We start from the raw sequence: 12,932 nt of genomic DNA, 5'->3' as shown, positions 1-12,932 counted from the left end.
CCTGGATATACGGGATTGATAGTGTCCCCCTATCTTCCCGGCGTGAGGTCCATTTATATATTGCTGATGTCTTTAGATTTTTTTATGTACCTACATACATTTATTCTATTCATGTTTATGTTGTACATTGACAGCATTACCGACACCGTATAAACGTCCCACCTGGATATTTAATTAATAGGGTCCAGTGCACACTCGCTGGCCGATTGCGGTTATTGTTATGTGTGGGGCAGTTGGGTATTTGGGTGTTGCTGGGCTCTTTTCTTCCCTTGCAGGAACTGCGATGCACCAGTTGGTCCTCCCCTCCTCCCCCTTCACATCTGATTGGGAGGTTCGGGTGGACTCTACTTTGCGCATCGGCGCCACGCGTCCTATGTCGTGCATGTGACATCATCTTTGACGTCATCACGCCGACGTTTTAGTGATTCCCGTCTCCATGTCTCTATTGGGGGGATCTGGCGCGCCTGTCGCTGTTTTTTTTTATCCAGGTTAGGTATGGCTCCTCCCCCTATGTTTCACGCACGTGGCGTTGGCGGCATATTTAAACCCCACTCGGAGATAGCTGTGTGTGCGGCGGGTCTCTGCATGGAGTCTGCACACACTAGCCGTCTTGTCTGCTGGTGTTGTTTTTAGGAGCGATGTTTAGGTGAAAAATCTCTTTTCTCCTTCTACTCACACTTCATCTCTGTTCTGATTGTACTTGACCCTGCCTATGCTCATGGTTACTACCTTTTGTCTTAAGCTATTATACTAGCTTTTATAAATATTACCATTACTATCATTAAAGTTTACCTTATATTTTTTTTTTTTCCCATGCTGGTTGTGCAATCAGCATCAGCTGTTGATAGTTAAAGGGGCCTTTATTATCAGAGCCGCCCTGACCGGTGTCTGCAGACCTTATTGGCAGGACGCCGGCTGGATGGATCTCTCATCCTAATATCTTGTCTGCTGGTGTTTTAGGAGCGATGTTTAGGTGAAAAATCTTTTTTCTCCTACTACTCACACTTTTTTTTTTTTCTTGCTGACTGGTAATTCTGTCACTCTCCTTGTCTATTATGGTCTATGTACACCCCTTCATCAATTTTCTTCACTTTTTGTTAACCTGCACACTCATACTTTCTTTCACACTATTACATTATTTTTAATTTTGCACACCATTCACTGTTTACATTCATCTGCATATACTTACTACATAGTATATACTTGGCTTATTGCCAGCACTCTCTCTGTACTCTTTGAGAGTCACTATCAATTTTCAATTACTTTTGCATCACATTATTCTCATTAATCATACATACTATTAACATTTTGTTTTTAGATATGTTGTTTTCAACAATTGCCACACACTCCATATCTGATACTCTTCAACACTGCTGTATCTTTTTGGTTTTGACTGATATCGCATCCATGTCTATGCCGCCTCAGTTCCCGGGGAGGGATCTTGCCCATGGCCCACCCTATGCCCACTGCCGCACACTGCACTTTCCATCCAGATTGGTGAGTCTGCCCTGGCTAACCATTTACACGCATTAAATCCCCATTAATTTATTTTTATTTATATGGTTAGTATATTATATTTTTATTCTATTCCATAGGAATTTTTTGGTCGCATCAGCTCCTGATGAGTGGGGAGACACCCACGAAACGCGTCGAGCTTTTGAAATGATGTCCCAGTTATACTTTATACGGAACTATATTTATTTTATTATGAATTTACTTTTTTAACTATATACTACATTTATTTTTGTTTTACATCTAGTGGATGCATATCTATTATGTGGATGTACTTGCTGATGTCGGTTTTGCTGTCATAGGCACTACCATGCCATATTACCCAATTATTTTATTTATTACTACTATGTGCTGCTATATGTGAATACTATATATCATGCTTCTACTGTATTTACGCCTATATACTTTATGAATTTGATCTTTATTATTTTTTATGATCTGTTACCGAACAATCAATAAAAACATTTTTTTTTTTTTTTTTTTTTTTTATTTAATTTTTTTTTTTTAAATATGGTTAAAACCTACCTCCATTATCCAAGTGCTTCATTTTAAAGTCCCAAACTTCCTCTATTACGTACCGATTACAGGGATGGAGGCACATACTTGTGCTTCATTTAAAGTCCCAAAATTCCCCCCCTTTTTTTGCAGTCCTGGCTCTTCGGTCATCCATCATGCAAAAAAACTGAGGCACCGTCGCTTTTGTTTTGGAAGGGTATGGTTAATCAATAAATCATTGCCCTTCTACAAGGCAACTTATGTGGCTTGGGGTTGTCAACACAAATTTGATAAGGTTTGGCAGGGGTGGCTGGCTGATTTGTCTACTCTTGGCTGAGATATTATCAGGCTCCTGATAAGGGTTGGAGTTAAAGAAACTACTTTTTTAGCACTCACACCTGGTAGATAATGAAGGTGGTGATTTGAAAATTGCTTTTATTGAGATATTGGTGGTAGGTGGGAGTGACTTCATCCTACTGTTTGGGGACAGGTGTGTTGCACAAGGGGGTGGGGAACGATAGTCAGTCAGTTGTTTCTGTGTAGATAGATGGTCCTAGAGACCCCTTTAAGCCTGGGTATGCCCAATAGGCTCTGTGTTGTATTTATGTATTACTTTTTTTTTTTTTTTCTTTAAATAAAAAGATGTAAGCTGTGGCAAGCAGTGTGGATGTGCCGGAAGTAGAGAGCGTCCGTGCCAAGGTGGACAGTCCGCCCCAAGTACCACACATTGGGGGGGTCATCCCAACTAGCCAGTCCTCCCCTCCTTTGGTCCTCATCTTCCAGTGGATGCTATACTATACCGCGCCCACCAATCTGCAGCTATAGATCCACACTGCACTACTGCCATTGCCTCCCCGCCCTCTTCAATAAGTTCCCTCGCCCAGCTCCTGCCCCCTGTAGCATGCTTCTTCTTCAAGCGCCGCATCTGCCCCCTGCCTGCTGTCTGGAAGGACTTATCCAGGTACACTTTTCTACTTTGTGATGGCTCTCAACTCTGATGGGGACACTCTAATGGGGAAACTCTGATGGGGGCCACTTTCATGGGGACATCTGCTCTCTGATGAGGTCACTCTGATGGGGATACTTGCTATCTGATGGGGCCGCTTTGCTGTGCACTGGTAAGGCCGCTTTGCTGTGCACTGGTAAGGCCGCTTTGCTGTGCACTGGTAAGGCCGCTTTGCTGTGCACTGGTAAGGCCGCTTTGCTGTGCCCTGGTAAGGCAGCTTTGCTGTGCACTGGTAAGGTCGCTTTGCTGTGCACTGGTAAGGCCGCTTTGCTGTGCACTGATAACGCTGCATTTTCTGGGCACTGGTAAGGCTGCATTTGGTGGGTACTGGTAAGGCTACATTTAGTGGGCACTAATCAGGCTGACTAGGTAACTAGAGAGCAGAAGGTCTTGAGAGGAATGAAGAGAATGATTAGGTTGGTATTTTCAGACTAGGCTAGTGATGTAGCTGGGGGCAGAGTAGTGGATGGCTTTGTAAGTACTTGTCAGTATTTTGAATTTCATTCATTGGGTGAGTGAAAGGCAGTGGAGGGATTGACAGAGAAGTGTAGCAGGTATTGAGCGATTGGTATGGTGGATGAGTCTGGCAGCAGCATTCATGATGGATTGAAGGGGGAAAGACTTTGTAGAGCTAAGTCAGTGAGAAGGGAGTTGCAGTAGTCGAGGTGAGAGAGGAGCGAGGTGCGAATTAAGAGCTTTGCTGTGTCATTGGTTAGAAAGGGCGAATTTTGGAGATGCTGCGGAGGTTGAGGCGGCAAAATTTGGACAGTGATTGGACGTCGGGCTTAAAGGAGAGTTCAGAGTCCAGGATACATCTAGGACCTTGGCATGCGGGGATGGGCTTATAGTTGCGCCGTCGATTTTGACAGATCAAGGGAGGGGGCACGTGGGGGAGGAAAAATTATAAGTTCAGTTTTGGCTAGATTGAGTCTGAGGAACTGGTGTGACATCCAGACTGATTTATCTGTTAGTAAATTAGTGATTAGAGAAATAGATTTGGGTGTTATCAGCATATAGATGGTATTGGAAGCCATGGGAGGCTATCAGTTGACCAAGGGAGGTGGTGTAGATTGAAAATAGGAGATTTCCAAGAACAGAAGCTTGGGGGACACCAACAGAGAAAGGAACAGGAGACGAAGAAATAGAATTGTAAATAATGCTAAAGGTGCGGTTGTATAAGTAGGAAGAGAACCAGCGAAGAGTAGAGTCATGGAGACCAAAGGCGTGGAGTTTTTTGTGGAGGAGGGGGTGGTCAACTATATCAAAGGCAGCAGAAAGGTCCAGGAGTAGGAGTACAGAATAGTGTCCTTTGGATTTTACTGTTAGTAGATTGTTAGTTTTAGGAGAGCAGATTCTGTGGAGTGTTGGGGACAAAATCTAGACTGAAGAGGATCAAGAATGCTATTTTCAGCAAGGTGGTCACTCAGTCGGTTGTAGACCAGACGTTTAAAGTGGTTGTAAACCCTTACAAACCACTTTGCAGAAAGACAGGCACCGATGTCTACGGTGCATGCGCTGTCAACGGCGATATGCCGCGAGTGGTGGCTCCCGTGCGCATGCGCGGGAGTGACATCATCGCGGCTTCGCCGAATGACAGCGGCGGAGCAGCGAGACCCACCGAGAAGATGGATGAGCCGGACTACAGGGGACAGCGGTGACTTCGCTGGCTCCTGTGTCAGGTAAGTGACACATAATGGACTGCTATGCGATGCATAGTAGTCCATTATGCTTTACCTTTGCAGGGAATGAAAGAGGAAGTAACACCCATCAGGGTCCTCTTTAACCCTATTACAAAATGACGGTGGCAAAGTGGTTTCATAATCCTGACCGGACGTCATATGACGTCCTCAGGATTATGAGCCGCTGCGCGCCCCCGGGGGTGCGCATCGCGGCGATCGTTGTTGCGGGGTGTCAGTCTGACACCCTGCAACTACGATCTCGGTAAAGAGTCTCCGACGGAGACTCTTTACCATGTGATCAGCCGTGTCCAATCACAGTGTAAATGGGAAGAGCCGGTGATCGGCTTTTCCTCACTCGCGTCTGTCAGACGCGAGTAGAGGAGAGCCGATCGGCTGCTCCTCTGACGGGGGGTCTGTGCTGATCGATTATCAGCACAGCCCCCCCGAGGATGCCCACACTGGACCACCAGGGATGCCACCAGACCACCAGGGAAAAGGTAATCCTCCCTAGACCACCAGGGATGCCAGTCAGCACAATGGATGCCAATCAGTGCCCATAATGGATGCCAATCAGTTCCCACAATGGGCATCACTGATTGGCATGCATTATTGTTTGGCACTGATTGGCATCCATTAGTACAGTATAACACCAATGCCGCCTATGAGTGCCCACCTGTGCCGCCTATGAGTGCCCACCTGTGCCGCCTATGAGTGCCCACCTGTGCCCATCTGTGCCGCCTATCCATGCCCATCTGTGCCGCCTATCCATGCCCATCTGTGCCGCCTATCCATGCCCATCTCTGCCGCCTATCCGTGCCAGCTATCAGTGCCAATTTGTGCCACCTATCAGTTTCCATCCGTGTCGCCCATCCGTGCCGCCTATCAGTGCCACTTCATTGGTGCCCATCAGTGCCGCCTTATCAGTGCCCATCAGTGTAGCCCCATCAGTGCCCATCAGTGAAGGAGAAAACGTACTTATTTACAAAGTTTTGAAACTGAAACAAAAAAAAACATTTTTTTTTTCAAAATTTTCGGTATTTTTTTATTTGTAGTGCAAAAAATAAAAACCGTAGAGGTGATCAAATACCACCAAAAGAAAGCTCTATTTGTGGGAAAAAAATGATAAAAATTTCATTTGGGTACAGTGTTGCATGACCGCGCAATTGTCATTCAAAATGCGACAGCGCTGAAAGCTCAAAATTGGTCTGGGCAGGAAGGTGTTTAAGTGCCCAGTATTGAAGTGGTTAAGGAGTTTGAACAAAAAGTGGAGCAAGGAGGGCGTAGGTTCTTAACCACTACAATACAGGGCACTTTCACCCCCTTCCTTCCCAGCCCAATTTTCAGCTTTCAGCGATCTAGCGCTTTCAGTGACAATTGCGCGGTCATGCTACACTGTACCCAAATGAAATTGTTATCATTTTGTTCGCACAAATAGAGCTTTATTTTGGTGTTATTTATTCACGACTCCGTTTTTTTTTTTTTGCGATATAAGCGCAAAAATAGCGGAAATTTGGAAAAAATACAATATTTTCTATTTGAAAAGAAATCCAATAAAATCAAATTTTGTCATAAATTTAAGCCAAAATGTATTCTGCTACATGTTTTTGGTAAAAAAAATTCCGTTAAGTGTATAATAATTGGTTTGTGTCATCACGGACATATGTACGCAAATGATCATGTACATATGTGTGCAGGTGATCACGTACATATGTGTGCAGATAATCATTGGGACATGTGATTTTAGTGGGATATATGTGGGGGACATGTTTTTATTATTAGGGACATGTGTTTTTATTATTTGGGGACATGTATGTTTTGGGGACATGTGTGTTTTGGGGACATATGTGGGGACTGTGTTTGTACTGTGTGGTGTGTTGTGTGTTTACACTACACTGATGATCAGTGAGTAAAAAGCTGTAAAAAGCAGCCCATACTCACTGATCATCAGCCGGCTGCAGCGTTCTGCTCTCCTCTCCTCAGCGGTGACTTCCGTGTGAGGAGAGGAGAGACGATTGCCTAGCAACCGGCTGTTTGTTTACATCACATGACGGCCGTGATTGGACACGGCCGTCATGTGATCAGGAGGGCCAATCACAGAGCCCTCCTGCCGATCTGAGATGTGCCGTGTCCGGGTGACACGAGCACATCGGGATCGCGCCGCTGCGCGGGCGCGCGCGCGCGCGATCCCGCTACTCCTGAATGACGTTCCTGAACGTCCTATCAGGAGTAGACGGCTCCCACCCGGCCGTATATATGCATCGGCCGGGTGGGAAGTGGTTAAGACTGGTTGGGTCCAGTGAGGGCTTTTTAAGTATGGGGCTGACTAGTGCATGTTTTAGAGAGTTGGAGAAGATGCCAGAGGAAAGGGAGAGATTGAAGATGTGGGTTAGAGAGTGTAGAATAGAGCCAGAGGGTGAATGTAGCATTTGTAAGGGAACAGGATCCAGAGGGCTGGTGGTTAGCTGGACGTTGGCAAGTAGTTTAGCAACGTCGTCTATAGTGGTTGGGCTTGAAAGAGAGAAGTAATGATTGTGCCTGTGGGCATGAAGTGTAAAGCGTGGACGGTATCAGAACAGCAGAGATCTCCTCATGAATTCTATCAATCTTCTGTTTGAAGTGATTGGCGATCTCCTGGGCAGTGAGTGAGTTAGTAGGTTGAGGCAGTGGAGTGTTTTTGTGTGTGTGTGTGTGTGTGTGTGTGTATGTGTGCCTCTTTTCCTTGTGTGCTCCTCAGGCTAAAACGGCAGTGCAGAATTTCTTCCTGTCATTGATTCATACTAGGTATCTGAGATTGTGGGAACTACTGGCAAAGTTTGTTGATTGATGCCCTGGGCTGCATCTTCTATAATTGCTGTTGTGTCAGCCTGTTAGGCCCTGACTGTTCACATGTAGCAATTTGACATTGTGGGTAGAATATTGTGATTCTGCCCTCCGCCACACGTGGATTCCAATCCAAATGGGACTGCAACCCTGGCAAAACACAGCAGATGTGTTTGTGTTCTGTTCATTTTTACTGGCACCAAAATGTGGTGTGGTTTTTGCTGTGATTATTGAGCAATTTATCGCACAGCAGGCATCCAAAACCACACCGTGTTTTGGTGCCACTAACAATGAATGGAACACAAATACATGTGTTGCTTTTTTGCCAGCATTGCAGTGTGATTTGGAATTGTGGCAGAATCGTGACGATTCTGCCCACCGTCACAAATCGCTTCATGTGAACATTCAGGGCCTAACAGGAGAACACAACAGCAATTATGGCAGACTCCGCCTCAGCATATTTTAGATGTACAAGGAAGCCCAGATTTTGTTTAATCACGGCCCTTAAACCCCTCCCACTATCATGTTTGGCCACACCCACTTTTTTGTAGCAGTGCACACCACAGGTCACTACCTCCCTGTCATGTCCCTCCTTCTCAAGTTCAACCCCTTGTTAGAACACAATTGAACGGGGGGATTGTATAGTACATTGCATTACGTGACAGTACACTGATCTTTCTTCTTTTTTTTTTTCCTTCAGCCAGTACCTGGCTTTAGACTGGACTATAGCCGCCCTCACTGGGCAATGTTCAAACTGGAAGAAGGCAAAACTGAAATCAGGTTCCATTTTTTTAAGAAGATCTGAAAAAATAGAATTAATAATGTGATTGCTTACTACAAGCAACACATACTTTTTCATTTTTCCAGTCTTTATCAACTTGGAGCAATTTGTTTTATTTCAAAAGACTTTTACTAAGTACTTGCTGCTGACTTCCGACTTACAAACGACTCCTACTTACAAATGGAGGGAGACAACAGGAAGTGAGAGGAAATCTACCCCTAGGAAGGGAAATTCTCTCCTTTAAGCCCTTGTACACACGGTCGGAGATTCCGACAACCAAATCCGTCGGAGTAATTCCGGAAGAGGTCCGGAAGTGTTGTTGCATACACACGGTCAGACAAAGTTGTCGAAAAATCCGATCTTTCAGAACGTGATGACGTTATTTTGTTACGACGGGACTACGTTCAGGCTAGTAGCCAATAGCTTTGGTCTAGAAATTTGATCTGAGCATGCGTGGCACTTTGTCCGTCGGAGTAGGCTACACATGATCGGAGTATGTCCGTTTTGGAGCATTTTGTCTGAAAATTTTACCGGCAAGTTGGAAAAGTTGGTCTGTCAGATATTCCGACAGAAACAGTTCGATGGAGACCACACACAGTCGGAATATCCGACAAAACGGTCCGATAGGACACATTCCGTCGGAATCTCCGACTGTGTGTACAAGGGCTTAAAGTTAATATGGTAACAATGTGTCTCCACTGATTTTATCACCAATCCTTGTTTCCCTAATACCCCAAATCTAAAAAATCCAATTGTCATTGGGACACAGACAGGAAAACAAATGTTACAGGGGTGATAACCCTTCCCTATGCTATCCAAAAAGCTTAAAAATAGTTTTTTTGGGCTGGAGCTCCTCTTAAAAAAAATACCTGTTCCAACTTATAGATTCAACTTAAAGTGGGGTACCCCCTAAAAAAAAAAAATTAAGTCAGCAGCAACAAATACTGCAGCTGCTGACTTTTAATAATCAGACACTTACCTGTCCCAGGGTCCAGCGATGCAGGGGAACGAAGCCCTATATAACGTCCTCCCAGAATTCCGCTCTCGCGCGCCCCCTGGGGCGTGCACTCGAGAGCATCCGGTCATCGTGGCCGTTTACCACGTGATTTGATGGAGCGATCACTTGTAAACAAACGATCGGTACAGTGGAGGGGAGAGATCGGTGTGAGCATCGCTGTGGGCTGGATCTGCAGTGCCCACAGCGCTGCTCACCAACAATTAACCCTGAAATTCCCTGCCAATACTCTGCAATGCCCTGCCAATGCTCTGCAATTCCCTGCCAATACTCTGCAATACCCAGCAATGCCCTGCCAATACTCTGCCAATACCCAGCAATGCCCTGCCAATACTCTGCCAATACTCTGCCATAAATTGCCATACCCAGCATTACCCAGCCATACTCGGTGATACCCTGCAATACCCAGCCATACTCGGTGATACCCTGCAATACCCAGCCATACTCGGTGATACCCTGCAATACCCAGCCATACTCGGTGATACCCTGCAATACCCAGCCATACTCGGTGATACCCTGCAATACCCAGCCATACTCGGTGATACCCTGCAATACCCAGCCATACTCGGTGATACCCTGCAATACCCAGCCATACTCGGTGATACCCAGCCATACTCTGCGATACCCTGCAATACCCTGCCATACTCTGCGATACCCTGCAATACTCTGTGATACCCTGCAATACCCAGCCATACTCTGTGATACCCTGCAATACCCAGCCATACTCTGTGATACCCTGCAATACCCAGCCATACTCTGTGATACCCTGCAATACCAAGCCATACTCTGTGATACCCTGCAATACCCAGCCATACTCTGTGATACCCTGCAATACCCAGCCATACTCTGTGATACCCTGCAATACCCAGCCATACTCTGTGATACCCTGCAATACCCAGCCATACTCTGTGATACCCTGCAATACCCAGCCATACTCTGTGATACCCTGCAATACCCAGCCATACTCGGTGATACGCTGCAGTACCCAGCCATACGCTGCAGTACCCAGCCATACGCTGCGATACCCAGCCATACGCTGCGATACCCAGCCATACGCTGCGATACCCAGCCATACTCTGCGATACCCAGCCATACTCTGCGATACCCAGCCATACTCTGCGATACCCAGCCATACTCTGCGATACCCAGCCATACTCTGTGATACCCTGCGATACCCGGCCATACTCTGTGATACACTGCAGTACCCAGCCATACTCTGCAATACCCAGCCATATTCGGTGATACCCTGCAATACCCAGCCATAGTCGGTGATACCCTGCAATACCCAGCTATACCCAGTGATACTCTGCAATACCCAGCCATACTCTGTTATACTCTGCATTACTCAGTGATACCCAGCCATGCTTGGCTGTACTCAGCCTCTGTATGTTACCAGGCTGTGGAAGTCTCACACATGTGTTATCGCCGTACTCAGGAGGAGTAGGAGAATCTATTTTGGGGTGTCATTTTTGGTATGTACATGCTATGTGTTAGAAATATTGTATAAATGGACAACTTTGTGTTAAAAAAAAAAATGCATTTTAACCACTTCCCGCCCGACGGCCGTCATATGACGTCCTTGACTTTGTGCGGGGATATCTGAATGATGCCTGTAGCTACTCTCTTTCCACAGATTCTCGATTGAATCTCTTTCCACAGATTCTCGATTGGATTCAGGTCTGGACTTTGACTTGGCCATTCTAACACCTGGATACGTTTATTTGTGAACCATTCCTTTGTAGATTTTGCTGTATGTTTGGGATCATTGTCTTGTTGGAAGATAAATCTCTGTCCTAGTTTCAGGTCTTTTGCAGACTCCAACAGGTTTTCATCCAGAATGGTCCTGTATTTGGCTGCATCCATCTTCCCCTCAAGTTTAACCATCTTCCCTGTCCCTGCTGATGAAAAGCAGGCCCAAACCATGATGCTGTCACCACCATGTTTGACAGTGGGGATGGTGTGTTGAGGGTGATGAGCTGTGTTGCTTTTACGCCAAACATATTGTTTTGCATTGTGGGCAAAAAGTTCGATTTTGGTTTCATCTGACCATAGCACCTTCTTCCACATGTTTGGTGTGTCTCCCAGGTGGCTTGTGGCAAACTTTAGACGAGACTTTTTATGGATATCATTGAGAAATGCCTTTCTTCTTGCCACTCTTCCATAAAGGCCAGATTTGTGCAGTGTACGACTGATTGTTGTCCTATGGACAGACTCTCCCACCTCAGCTGTAGTTCTCTGCAGTTCATCCAGAGTGATCATGGGCCTCTTGGCTGCATCTCTGATCAGTCTTCTCCTTGTCTGAGCTGAAAGTTTAGAGGGACGGCCAGGTCTTGGTAGATTTGCAGTGGTCCGATATTCCTTCCATTTCAAAATGATCGCTTGCACAGTGTTCCTTGGGATGTTTAAAGCTTGGGAAATCTTTTTGTATCCAAATCCGGCTTTAAACTTCTCCACAACAGTATTACGGACCTGCCTGGTGTGTTCCTTGGTCTTCATGATGCTCTCTGCGCTTTCATTAGAACCCTGAGACTATCACAGAGCAGGTGCATTTATACAGGGACTTGATTACACACAGGTGGATTCTATTTATCACCATCAGTCATTTAGGACAACATTGGATCATTCAGAGATCCTCGCTGAACTTCTGGAGTGAGTTTGCTGCACTGAAAGTAAGGGGCAGAATAATTTTGCATGCACCACTTTTCAGTTTTTTTATTTGCTAAAAAAGTTTAAATTATCCAATAGATTTCGTTCCACTTCGCAATTGTGTCCCACTTGTTGGTGATTCTTCACTAAAAATCTAAATTTTATATCTTTATGTTTGAAGCCTGAAATGTGGCAAAAGGTTGAAAAGTTCAAGGGGGCCGAATACTTTCGCAAGGCACTGTATATATATATTTATTATAGCATAAACCTAGAGTGTATTATCAACACTAGTGACCTTGTTAAGTTAATCAGCACAGCTCAGCTTTTAACATGCGTGCACAAGGGAAATGTTTTCAATTATAAAAATTGTAAGCATTTGATTAAAGTAAAGCCCTTGAAATAATACTACAATTTGTTTTAGGTGTTTTTACATTGAAAATGTTATATTAGGCGTTGCTTCAGATTTTTAGCCTAAAGCCTCATACACGCGATCGGATTTTCGGTAGGGAATTGTGTGATGACAGACTGTTGGCCTAAAATCCAACCGTTAGTATGCTCCATCAGGCCGCGTACACACGGGCGGACTGTTCGCCCAACCTTGTCCGCTGAACAGTGTTTGGGCGGACAGTCCGCCCGTGTGTGGGCTTTCAGCGGACAGTTTCAGCGGACAGTTGGACGGACAAAGTCTTTCGGAAATTCCGAAAAACTGTCCGCTGAAACTGTGTTTGAGCGAACAGTCCGCCCGTGTGTAGGCTACTTTCGAAATGAGCAAACTGTTCCCGCTCGGAAAGTCCGCCCATTTCGAGCGCGTGTACAGGTAGGCGGGGCCCGCGAGGGAGACGTCGCGGGCTCCGCCGCCTGGAATGGGCTTAAAGGGGAACCCCAACGCCGAAAAAAATCGGCGTGGGGGTTCCCCCAAAGTCCACACCAGACCCTTGTCCGAGCACGCTACCCGGCCGGCCAGGAAAGGGGGGCGAG

The 12,932-nt window shown here is 45.8% G+C and overlaps 1 long non-coding RNA gene across 1 annotated transcript; it reads left to right on the top strand.

Moving 5' to 3' along the window:
* Window positions 1-897: 897 nt before the first annotated feature.
* Window positions 898-1,684, top strand: LOC143984227 (uncharacterized). Its single transcript, XR_013274729.1, has 3 exons — window positions 898-973; window positions 1,319-1,497; window positions 1,596-1,684. It is a non-coding gene; the product is annotated as an uncharacterized LOC143984227 (long non-coding RNA).
* Window positions 1,685-12,932: the final 11,248 nt, after the last annotated feature.

The sequence above is a fragment of the Lithobates pipiens genome, unplaced genomic scaffold, assembly GCF_037356315.1.
Source record: "Lithobates pipiens isolate NorthernLeopardFrog02 unplaced genomic scaffold, aLitPip1_a1.2 Scaffold_16, whole genome shotgun sequence".
NCBI classification, from domain to species: Eukaryota; Metazoa; Chordata; class Amphibia; order Anura; family Ranidae; genus Lithobates; species Lithobates pipiens.
This window is presented reverse-complemented; position numbering and strand designations above follow the sequence as displayed.